The sequence below is a fragment of the Melospiza melodia genome, unplaced genomic scaffold (genome assembly GCF_035770615.1).
Source record: "Melospiza melodia melodia isolate bMelMel2 unplaced genomic scaffold, bMelMel2.pri scaffold_181, whole genome shotgun sequence".
NCBI lineage: Eukaryota > Metazoa > Chordata > Aves > Passeriformes > Passerellidae > Melospiza > Melospiza melodia.
In genome coordinates, this window is record NW_026948526.1 from 113,782 (window position 1) to 126,237 (window position 12,456).

General features: G+C 47.1%; 1 long non-coding RNA gene across 5 annotated transcripts in view; it reads left to right on the forward strand.

The window, feature by feature from the left end:
* Positions 1 to 4,402, forward strand: part of LOC134433508 (uncharacterized) — an 81,483-nt gene extending 77,081 nt beyond the window's left edge. The window contains exons 1-7 of one of the 5 annotated variants that reach the window (XR_010031583.1): positions 151 to 430; positions 960 to 1,024; positions 1,644 to 1,707; positions 2,397 to 2,472; positions 2,594 to 2,903; positions 3,244 to 3,361; positions 3,956 to 4,402. This is a non-coding gene — a long non-coding RNA (uncharacterized LOC134433508). The other 4 variants (XR_010031580.1, XR_010031581.1, XR_010031582.1 and 1 more) reach the window with 4 other exon arrangements.
* The last annotated feature ends 8,054 nt before the right edge of the window (positions 4,403 to 12,456 follow it).

Here is a 12,456-nt window from a genome sequence, read left to right on the forward strand (position 1 = left end):
CGGCCGCACTCAGCGGTGCCGGGGGCGGGGGCGCTGCCGCCCGCCGATGGCGGAGGGCGAGGCGGTGCTTTGCTGCCGCGGGCCGGGAGCTGCAGGAGCCGCCCCGGGCGAGCGGCGCCGGGCGCTGCCGCGGTCCCGGTGGGGCGGCCGCCCTCGGGCTGGCGGAGGCGCCGGAGGAGCCCCCGAGCTGCAGCCGTCTCCCTCGGGCTGCTGCCGGTGCTGCGGGCGGAGGCGGCTCCGCCGCGTGTTGGGCGCTGCGAGCAGGGAGCGCTGCGGTATCGCCGGCATGACGGGGTTGCTGCCTGCGTTAGTGCTCGTGGCTCTTTGTGCCGTGACAGCGGATGGAGCGGCGCTGAGCGGTAAAGCCAGAGATGGCCGGGAGAATGCCCAGCGCAGGGAGTGGGCGGGCTGTATGCTTCGGATGGCACAGGTGCGAGCTGCAAAGTCACCCCCCCTTCCGCCCCTGCCCTCCCGAGCCCCAGGGAAAATGCTTTCCAGCATTGTCGAGCTTCTGAAAGACAAAACTTGTGATCTGACACTTGCATCCAGAAAAGGTTTCTGTCTAGATTAGCAAATGCCTCAATTGTTCTTGGTTACATCCCATGACCGGTTTTAGGCAGCGACTTTATAATGCTTTTAGGATTTTCTTGTACAATGGTGAGAAAATAGGCAGGTCTGATAGTGGTTTCACTTTTTGTTCTACTTCACGTTCCGTAAGATTCTTTTATGCAAGCACTTGTTTTAAAATTCTACTGTAAGCGTTTATGGTTCACTTTTTTTTTCTTTGCAGCACCCGTGACTTTTTTTTCCCTCTAAATCAGGAGTAAATATAGCTGAGTAAAATTACCTTGATTTTCTTCCTTCTTTTTTAACTGAATTGTTTTTATTAAAAATCCTATTTGAATATGTAGAAAAAGTGGGGATGTCTTGTAATATATCGTAGCTTTTCTTGTTTACAGGATACTCAGAAAATATGTCTCCCTTAGAGTCCCACAGAAACGTTCTCAGTGCGATCTCTATCAAGGTATGTATTTACAAGTAAGTGGTCTCTTTAGATATTGGCCTGTGAATTACCTTTTCCTGTAATACAGAGCTTGCGTTCTGTGGGTTATGATAAAGCTGTAAAACATGTCAAAATGGTTTTGCAAGTCTGAATCGTTGAAGGCAGCAAGAAGTGGATTTAGAGCCTGTTCTTGAGCAGACAAAGGGAAAAAGTGTGGCTTTGATGCTGAACTTGTCATTTTTCATTTGACTTGTCTTGCATTATTTAAGAGTAGAGAGAACTAGAAAAAGAGAGAAATCGAATTGGTTCTTGAGCACTCCTCAAATGCTCACCATGATCCAGTGTAGAGCCGAAGGGAAGGGTGATGGAACAGAGCTCTGTGCTTTAGAAGGAAATAAATTTAAAGCTGACCTCCGCACAGAGTCTCACTAACTTCTGTGGTTTTAAAATACAAGATAAGTTTAGGAAGTGTTGGAAGTTAGTGTTTTGGGAAAGAAATGGCAGTTCCACAGAACATTCCATTGAACAGAGGCTCTGGGAACGATTCATGTTGTAAGTGCTGTCACTGCAATCAGTTGGTGGTTCAGCCTTGAAACGTGCACCTGGCCTTCTATAAAGCACTGTTTTGTTTGCCTTTCAGTGCTATGAGTCTTGATCAATTGGAGAAGAGCCCAAGAGAAATTTTTCATCCCTTGATATAAAAGGTAGGAAGTGACTTTTTTGGTTTGGTTCTTTTTCTTTATTATTTTCTGGAAATAAAAGTAATTAAGTATAGGTACTACTGGTTTGTTTCTTCCAGTAGCAGGTGATAATAATAGTAGTAGTACTAGTAAAAATCATAATAGAAATAATAACAATAGTAATGTAATACTACTTAAACTGTCTTTATCCATTGGACTGGCCATTTCAAATCAAAACTTCTAAACACAAATCAAACCATCATCCTTGTAGAATCTTTCACAGCAGTGGGCTAAAGATCCTGGTTTTGTTGACAGCATTTATTGGTTCTGGAAGAACAAGAGGGAAGTACAAGCCTAACTACTTCTAGCTCACAGACCCGTCCAGTGAACCCAGCTTTGTGTTTTGGTGGGCTTGTGATGACTTTGAAATCAATTGCTCATTCCAGTAAAAAAAATTCATGTTTTTTTGAACGTGACAGCAGAAATAACTTTAGGCACCAACTGAATAATAATAGATCACCAGTTTAAGTTAAAAATTCATGCTATACTATCAAAATTTAAAGGTAAATTATTATGTATTAGGTGATGGTATAAAGTGTATGTTCTAATGTGTAATGCAAAGATACATACGTACCTGAAAGTCCTTAGAGGAAACAAATTTTTATGTCTGCTGTTTGATTATTTACCATACGATATTTGGTTTCATTTCCCAGGAATCAGTGAATTTTAACTTTGGAGTCCCCTATGCTAAGGATGCTCAGCTTACAGGTGATGAAATGTTCAGTAATGGTGAGTTTTTCACCTTCTCTTTAATTGCTATGCTGATCTGAATAAGAAAAAAAAAAAACAAAAGCAAGGGAAAAAAAAGGATGGTTTATTATCTTTTACGCTGTTATGTTTGTTTCCTCAGTATTTGCTGCAGCTCTGCTTACCCAAGCTTTGGGTTCCTTCTGTCCCACTGGGAGTTGCCCAATTTGGTTGCATCTGGTGAAATTCACCCTGAGACCTTACAGAACCAGCTCCAACTACATGAGAGCCATTTGCAGTTCTCTCCAGACGCCTGGAGAATGGGCGACGTTTCTGAGGATCCGGCGAGCGTGCTTCTGTCAAAACTCAGTCTGTGAAATTCCTGGGGAAAACCCTTCTGTGTCCTGAAGGGTTCAAACTCTGGTGAGGATCCAGTTATCAGGTGCTCACCTGGATGGTTCCAGCTGCCAAAGGTAACACTTGTACTCTTGCCCTGTAGTTTACATCTATTGTATTTTTGTTATTTTGCAAGATTTTTTGTCTTTGCAAAATACTGTGCATTTCACTCTTTGGAACCTCTCAGATGGTTCTTTGGTGCAGCACCACCCCAGGGGACACTTGGCTGCTGTCCTGAAGGGGTTGGTGGCTAGAATTGTAAATCCTGGAGAGTTTGTGAGTCTTCTGTCCCCAGGGAGGTGTCATGCTTTGTTTACTTTTGTTCTGTTGGTTAGGCGCTGCTTCTCGTTGCAAGTATGAATTTCAAACTGCCCTGTTCTTATTTTAACTGTTTTCCTGGTTCTCTCCGCCCGGCAGGGAAAGACTCTCGTGTCCTTGTCGTCGGGCTCGGTGCTGTCCAAGAAGATACGGGGACTAAAAAAATCATAAGAAGCAAAATACGACTGCAGGGAAAAGAAGCTGGAGAGAACAGAAGGTGATATTGTTATCCTTACCCTGTATTAGAGACATCCGCTGCGCTTTGATGCTGGCAGCTGCCAGGGGCTTGTTAGCTCTTTGTAGGCAGGTGTAGGTGTTCACTTGTAGTTTTTTTCCCTGGACAAGTCAATTCAAACTTTGCTAAGCTTATATTTGCAGATTACTCTCTAGCACAGTCCAGCATGACATTTTTGAATGTTGTAAAAATACCATGTTACTTGGAAATTGCTAATGAAGAGAAGCTTTAGGGGAAGATAAGATTTCAGGGTTGGAAGATGTGAGAAGAATTTTGTGGGGACGTTAGACTGAAGTAAAGCACACTTGAAGCTGGACTGGCACGCTGGCAGGTCCCCTATTAAACAGTAGTGCTGAGATTAGCCTGGGGGTTGCCCGTTGTTTCTGTAGAAATCAATGTTTCCTGGTCTTCAGAGGGAAGCTGCTTTGAAAAGCTGGAAGGTGCAGCATGCTGACAATCCCCGTGCTTTGGATTAAAAGTAGATTTCAGAAGGGTCCTAAGCTTTTGTCTTTTCCTAGAAGTCGATGTAATCCTATCGAGGAGTTTTTAATTCTGTGTTGCCATGTCATCCATCAGAGCCCTGTTGTACTAATCTTCATACAAGTACAAAACAACAAATCAGACCCTGTCCCAACCACTTAGAGCCCAGAACACGATTTCCTCGGGCTGCCATTTGTGTGCCATCGGTACTCACCGTGGAAGGGAGCTGGGGATTGTTGCAGCTGTTGGGAACGAACTGCTTCTCGTCACACAGAAATGGAATTGGGACGACGCCTCGGCCAGCCCCTCTGTGCCATCGTCTCCTGAATCTGCAGCAGAGCAGTTCCAGTCCATCCGGGCACGTGTAATCCAGTTCCTGATGATCTGAGCACACAGAGCAGCGCTCAGCTGCTGTGGGGGGCTCAGGGAGGGCAGAGTGTGCATTGTCATCTTCCTGAACCTACAGACAAATCAAAGTGAGAAGCCACAGCGTGGAAATCAGTCACATATATGCTAAATAAAACTTGCAGATTTTTTTAAGAATTGTTGTTGCTTGTTCTTTGTTGTGCTTCAGTGCTTAGAAAACCTCCCTTTAAAATCAGTTAAATTCATCAGTTGAACCTTTGTTTGCAGACCTTCACTGAGCAGAATTCATTGCTGACTCAGTGCACGCTGTGCCGGCCTCCCGGGAGTGTGAGGAGCTCATGTGTGCTACTTTTTGCTTTAGGACGCTCTAAGGTATTTATTCCTTTTGGGATACATGATGAGAATTCCCAAGAGAGGTAGTTATAAAGTATGACATCGGGAAAAAACCTGTGTGGTTGGAATGTTGTTGCTGTCAAAAGTTAATTTTTTTTTAGCCAGTAGTTAGCTTTTTGCTTTATTTTTGTGGTATCAGTATTTTATTGTTTAAAAAATTGCTTCAAAATAACTTCTGTGGCTGGCCATCAGTACCTTGTTCAGATTTGCCTATTTGCTTGTAGCTAAAATGTTCACGTCTTGTTTATCATTCTATTTAAGAAACTGCTGCCCAGCCAACTAATAACTGAATATCTATCTGTCTGGGACATGGGGAGAGGATTTAGGTAATATCTTTGTTTCCAGAAAAGAGTTGTAGTGTAGTTTCTAAATAGAGGAGAAGAGGGTGAAGACTCTGGGCTCTGATGCCGTTGGGGCACCCCAAGGTCCCCAGGAGAGGGAGCCCCACTGGGGTGCAGGAGCAGATGTGTTCTCATGTAATATAGAATAAATTATAAATATAAATATGAAAATTATAAATATGAAAATATTTTTTAAAATCGTTACATAAAGCAGGCTTTTTTTATTTGTCAATAGGCAGGGTTTTGATTATAAAAATTATAAATACAAATAATATGAAGGTAGAAATGTAAGTATAGGAATATATCATAAATAAATACAGATATATATATATATATAAAAAGTTTAAAAACAAGAAAAAATTAGTTGTAGCAGTAGATATGATACATAAATAATAATTTAAATCCATTTCTAGAATTTTATGTATATTATATGTAATTAATAATACACTGCATCAAAAGAAACTAACTATAAATGTGCGTATAATTATACTAAGTATAAAAATATTTCAATATCGTTTGAAAGAAGGTGGTTTTTTGTATTTATTTGGCTAGAGATGGGGGTTTTATTTTGAATAAAAGAAATATTATAGAAATATAAATCTAAATATAGAAATATACAGTCAATATAGAAAGATATTTATAAAAACACGAACGAACGACGCCGCCTTCGGCCGAATGCAACGAGCTCAGCCGAACCAAGGCGAGACCGGCCGAACCTGACGGCCTCGAGCGAACCGAGGCCAGGCTTGCGAGGCTGCCTGAACCGAGCCGAGCTCAGCCGAACCGAGCCCGCTGCTCTCGTGCGCGCTAATTAGCGCGAGCGCGGTCACAGCCTAATGAGCTCCTGCGGCACGCCGCGCTCCCGATCGTGTCCGTGCGATGGCCGGGCCGCCCGCGGGACGCGGCAGCAGGAGAGCCCCGAGCCGGGCGAGTTTAACGTGAGGCGCCGCCGCTTGCCCGCTCTCAGGGAGCCGAGCGGAGTCGCGTCGAGCGCACTGAGCGGCTCTGAGTTCGGCCGAAGCGAGGCGAGCCGAGCCGCGCCGAACGTACAGAGCGGCTCCGAGTTCCGCCGAAGCGAGGCGAGCCGAGCCGCGCCGAGTGCGCTGAGCGGCTCCGAGTTCTGCCGAAGCGAGTCGAGCCGCGCCGAGCGCAGAGAGCGGCTCCGAGTTCGGCCGAAGCGCAGAGAGCAGAGCCGCGCTGAAGAGGCGAGTACAGCCGAATGCAGCCGACAATAGCCGAGTTTAGCCGAGCAGCTGTGAGCCTTGAGGTGAGCGTGCATCATTGCCGGTTTGGGATTGAGTGAAATGCACTAAGGAAACCAGCTTTGGGGAGGGAGGCAGGGAAATCCTCTCTTAACGTTTACCAATTCTTCCGTCAAACTCATCACGGCAGCACAGCGTGAAGACTGAAAGTGTAAGAAGATGTGGAGGGAAACAGAGAATCTGACAGGAGCATGGAATGCACAAGTGCACGAATTTTGCTTTTTGCTTGGATGTAAATTCAGAAGTTTTAAGGAATTTGGGAAGAAGAAGGGACATTTCAGAAGAAGAAGTTGTTGTTGTTACAGTCCTGGCAAAATCTTTTGTTCTAGCTAATAAAAGAAGTTAGTTTAAAAAACAAAAAAAAAAAAAAAGTGGTTTTTTTTTCTTCACTGTTATATTCATTGGTGGTATATGGTGTGTTGTTTTATTTCTTGGTGTTATTAACTCTGTGTAAATTGTTTTTTGCGTGAAGCTAACTTTGGATGGGTTGTTTTGTATTTGAGGTAGGATTAATTTCAATAGGTTTCTTTCATAGACTTCTGATAGGTATTACTGGGATTTTGGTTTTGTTTACTGTATGCATAAACATAGAGATTTGGTAGGGCCAGCTGGGCTGCTGGAGTTTTGGGTGTGAATTTATTAGATGGCTTTTGTTAAACACAGAATAATTATAGAAGGTAACAGCAAATTACTCAATTACCCAATTTATCCAGCTAAGTAACCTTACCACAAAGTTTTATATCTTGCCAGTTTTCTGTTCTTCTGCTCCAAGTAGTTGTTGCAAAAAAGAAAGTACTGCTATTTTTCTGAAGAACTTTCTTCTCTAACAAGCCCTTTACTCCCCTTGAATCTGAGTCAGAGCTAAACAGCTGCAGCTGCTCTGAGGGCTTGGTGGGATTAGCTCCCTCCCTTTTCCTGGGTGGCATGGGAACGAGAGGCGGGCACCACCAGGGGTTATTAACCCCAGCCGTGGCTGAGGGGCTTCATACCCTGTCTGGGATGTGTTGGGGTAAGAGCTCTCCTCCCATTTCAGCGAAGAGGCTCTTTCATCTCGTCTCAGCTTGTTTTCAGCAGGTGTTGCTGGCCATCTAAAGCACAGAGGCTTGGAAGATTCTGTGAAGAAAACAGCATAGAACACAGGGAATGTTTAGGTTTGTGATTTTGGGTTTTGTGTTTAGGGGTGGTAAGGTGCCTTTGTAATTTTTGGTTTTGCTCTGTTTTTTTTTTTTTTTTTTTTTTTTTTTTTTTTTTTTTTTTTTTTTTTTTTTAATTGAGGAGTGAGACTCCCTGAAATACCAAGCTGTGTCAAGCACAACAAATTTTCAGCAGATTCATGATGTCTTAAGAGGGATCTGCCCAGTGTCCAAGATGATGTTTGAGACTGAGGCTTCTGATGAGTTGAGGATTGTGATGGGGAGAGGGAGGGTGAGCACGTGTCCAGTTAGGAGTTATTGTGGATGGAGGGAGGTTTGCAGGCAGCAGGGTGAGAAAGGGTGTTTATTTGTTTATTTGAGGGCCCCCCCACACAAGGCTGTTCAGAAGCCTAGCAGAGGCATTCCCGTGTGTTACAGCACACAAGGTCATCCACTGCACTCACAGCAATGCCATTTAACTTTGCCTTTCTCTTACCCAGGTGCCACCCCTAATGAAGGCCACAGCCTTGGAATCAGGATGAAGCTGGAGCCTGAGGGAGCCAGGCACACTCAGGAAAGGGCAAGTAGCTGACTTGCAGGGATTTGGCCCGCGTAACTCTGGATCACACTTTGGTTTCGGTTTACTTTATTGTAGCTGACCAAGAGGCTCCTCGGCACTCATGAGGCCCTCGGAGGCAGACTCATTTCAGGTGCAACGTGGATCCACGTCACCGATCATCCAAAAGATAAGTCGGGGGCCATGGCCTGGAGATGAGTGAATAGTGGGTTGGGAGTTCTTGGGGCAGATTTAAAAATGAGCAGAGGGAAAGGCAATCTTGTCCAAGGGCCTCTTAGGACAGCTAAAGGGAGAGGCTCTACTTTTGATGGCAGCTTTCAGGCGGGCAGTGCAGAACAGCTCCGGTGTGCGTCGTGTTGTCCGGTGTGCCGTGTTCCCTAGTGTGTCTTTGGGGTCCCTTTTGCCCTCTTCCCTCGAGGCCCCCACCACAAGCATGATGTGTCGTGTTTCACGTCCCCCTGTTTGTCACGTTCTGTGTCACGGGTGTCTGCAGGTATTTGTGCCGGAGCTGTTCTGCCCTGCTGCATGGCGTGCTTCAGTAGGACAAACCATGGGGAGTTGGAATTTGTGACGTGGGCTGTACTTGGGCTCTAGCTGCTCTTCCTAGATTGACATAAGGTGTTTGCAGCTTGTGAGTTACCCTGGTGGTGTTTGACATATGTTCTAGCTTTCTTTCAGGTGTAGCTGCATTCCAGGTGTCGCAGAGGGTCAGGGTTAGGAGGTGCCGGGCCTTCTTAGGAGCGCGGTGAGTAGCAGAGTGGTGGGGTTTTGGCCGATGCGGTGCCAAGGTCAGGCACTGATGTTTGGTTCTCTTTAATCTAGCTGTTTGAGAGACACCAGCCCGGTGCCAGCAGGACCTTCCCAGCTGACGAGGTGGCCTTTCTATGCACCTGAGACAGACTGGCATCCCCAGATGTCTGAGAGATAAGTAGAGGGCTGTGACCCACAGAGGGGATGAAGGCATGGTGCTGGTTTGGGAATTACTGGCAGGGGTTTTTGGGTCCGATTTGGAGGTGGGGGGTGTTCATGAAGTGGCCCCTTAGGCCCCATACAAGCCACGTCTCACTTTTGATCCCAGTGCTGAGGAGCGCAGGGCAGAGCAGTCCCGGTGTGTCTCGTGTCATGTGTCTGTTGTGCATTATGTGTTGTTTGTGTATGCAATGTCTTTTACCTTAGGGGGGCCTGTCATAAACCTTGGCATCCTTGTTAGCATCTGTGATCACTGCATTCCCTGGCCTGGCATCCAGGCCACAGAACTTTTGACTGGGGAGCTCAGACAGGCATCAGACTCTCTTCTCTCTTTGGAAGCATCCAGTCAGGTGTCTTGTCAGGTCTTGTTCTGAGCTGTACGGACAGCTGTGCCCCACCTGGATCCATTGTGGTGGAGTAGGACTTGTAAGAATGTGAGGGCAGGCAGAGGATTCTGAGCATAGGATTCCTAGGCATCGATCTTTGCTGTTCTTGGAATAAATCCTTCAGTTAGCATCTTCTTCCTCCAGGGTTCTCTGAGCCTCATCAGCTGACCGTCAGTTTGAACTCAGTCATCTCCTTTTGCATTCTCTCAGTCCTTGCAGCCATTTTCCTTGCCAAGAGATTTCTGTTCCTGTTGTGTCCCTGTTGTCTGTCCTGTCCTGCCTGTCCTGATTCACGGGTGTCAGCACACGTATGTGCCGGAGCTGCTCTGCCCTGCCGCACAGCCTGGTGCGATAGGAGAGGGCCCGGGGACTTGGAATGTGTAATGTGGGGTGTAGTTGGACTCTAGGTGGGATTTGTAGATGGACACAGGATATCTGGAGCTCCTCAGTTATCCTGCAACAGTTTGACTCTTGTCCTACCTTTTTTTTCAGATTGAGATGGATTGAATCGGTGCCAGAGGGCCCCATCCCGTTGAGGGGATTGCCCCGAGCAGGTGAGGCCCCATTTGTCTCTGCAGCAGAAGTGTGTATGGTGACTGTGTTACAGCACTGTTCTTTGTCTTTCTTTTTAGGAAGTCAATCTGGATACCAGCAGCCAAGGTGAGCAGTGGAGAGAAATGGTTCTTATTGCTCAGCTCTCAAGAACAACAATTTTTCAGCAGATGGATCATGTCGCAAGAGAGGTCTGCCCAGTGTCAAGGATGATGTTTGAGATTGAAGCTTCAGGTGAGTTGAGGGTTGTGCATGGGAGAGAGAGGGTGATCAGGTATCCATTTAGGAGTTCTTGGGAGGGGGTTTGCAGGCAGCAGGGTGAGAAAGGGTGTTTATTTGTTTATTTGAGGGCCCCCCCACACAAGGCTGTTCAGAAGCCTAGCAGAGGCATTCCCGTGTGTTACAGCACACAAGGTCATCCACTGCACTCACAGCAATGCCATTTAACTTTGCCTTTCTCTTACCCAGGTGCCACCCCTAATGAAGGCCACAGCCTTGGAATCAGGATGAAGCTGGAGCCTGAGGGAGCCAGGCACACTCAGGAAAGGGCAAGTAGCTGACTTGCAGGGATTTGGCCCGCGTAACTCTGGATCACACTTTGGTTTCGGTTTACTTTATTGTAGCTGACCAAGAGGCTCCTCGGCACTCATGAGGCCCTCGGAGGCAGACTCATTTCAGGTGCAACGTGGATCCACGTCACCGATCATCCAAAAGATAAGTCGGGGGCCATGGCCTGGAGATGAGTGAATAGTGGGTTGGGAGTTCTTGGGGCAGATTTAAAAATGAGCAGAGGGAAAGGCAATCTTGTCCAAGGGCCTCTTAGGACAGCTAAAGGGAGAGGCTCTACTTTTGATGGCAGCTTTCAGGCGGGCAGTGCAGAACAGCTCCGGTGTGCGTCGTGTTGTCCGGTGTGCCGTGTTCCCTAGTGTGTCTTTGGGGTCCCTTTTGCCCTCTTCCCTCGAGGCCCCCACCACAAGCATGATGTGTCGTGTTTCACGTCCCCCTGTTTGTCACGTTCTGTGTCACGGGTGTCTGCAGGTATTTGTGCCGGAGCTGTTCTGCCCTGCTGCATGGCGTGCTTCAGTAGGACAAACCATGGGGAGTTGGAATTTGTGACGTGGGCTGTACTTGGGCTCTAGCTGCTCTTCCTAGATTGACATAAGGTGTTTGCAGCTTGTGAGTTACCCTGGTGGTGTTTGACATATGTTCTAGCTTTCTTTCAGGTGTAGCTGCATTCCAGGTGTCGCAGAGGGTCAGGGTTAGGAGGTGCCGGGCCTTCTTAGGAGCGCGGTGAGTAGCAGAGTGGTGGGGTTTTGGCCGATGCGGTGCCAAGGTCAGGCACTGATGTTTGGTTCTCTTTAATCTAGCTGTTTGAGAGACACCAGCCCGGTGCCAGCAGGACCTTCCCAGCTGACGAGGTGGCCTTTCTATGCACCTGAGACAGACTGGCATCCCCAGATGTCTGAGAGATAAGTAGAGGGCTGTGACCCACAGAGGGGATGAAGGCATGGTGCTGGTTTGGGAATTACTGGCAGGGGTTTTTGGGTCCGATTTGGAGGTGGGGGGTGTTCATGAAGTGGCCCCTTAGGCCCCATACAAGCCACGTCTCACTTTTGATCCCAGTGCTGAGGAGCGCAGGGCAGAGCAGTCCCGGTGTGTCTCGTGTCATGTGTCTGTTGTGCATTATGTGTTGTTTGTGTATGCAATGTCTTTTACCTTAGGGGGGCCTGTCATAAACCCTGGCATCCTTGTTAGCATCTGTGATCACTGCATTCCCTGGCCTGGCATCCAGGCCACAGAACTTTTGACTGGGGAGCTCAGACAGGCATCAGACTCTCTTCTCTCTTTGGAAGCATCCAGTCAGGTGTCTTGTCAGGTCTTGTTCTGAGCTGTACGGACAGCTGTGCCCCACCTGGATCCATTGTGGTGGAGTAGGACTTGTAAGAATGTGAGGGCAGGCAGAGGATTCTGAGCATAGGATTCCTAGGCATCGATCTTTGCTGTTCTTGGAATAAATCCTTCAGTTAGCATCTTCTTCCTCCAGGGTTCTCTGAGCCTCATCAGCTGACCGTCAGTTTGAACTCAGTCATCTCCTTTTGCATTCTCTCAGTCCTTGCAGCCATTTTCCTTGCCAAGAGATTTCTGTTCCTGTTGTGTCCCTGTTGTCTGTCCTGTCCTGCCTGTCCTGATTCACGGGTGTCAGCACACGTATGTGCCGGAGCTGCTCTGCCCTGCCGCACAGCCTGGTGCGATAGGAGAGGGCCCGGGGACTTGGAATGTGTAATGTGGGGTGTAGTTGGACTCTAGGTGGGATTTGTAGATGGACACAGGATATCTGGAGCTCCTCAGTTATCCTGCAACAGTTTGACTCTTGTCCTACCTTTTTTTTCAGATTGAGATGGATTGAATCGGTGCCAGAGGGCCCCATCCCGTTGAGGGGATTGCCCCGAGCAGGTGAGGCCCCATTTGTCTCTGCAGCAGAAGTGTGTATGGTGACTGTGTTACAGCACTGTTCTTTGTCTTTCTTTTTAGGAAGTCAATCTGGATACCAGCAGCCAAGGTGAGCAGTGGAGAGAAATGGTTCTTATTGCTCAGCTCTCAAGAACAACAATTTTTCA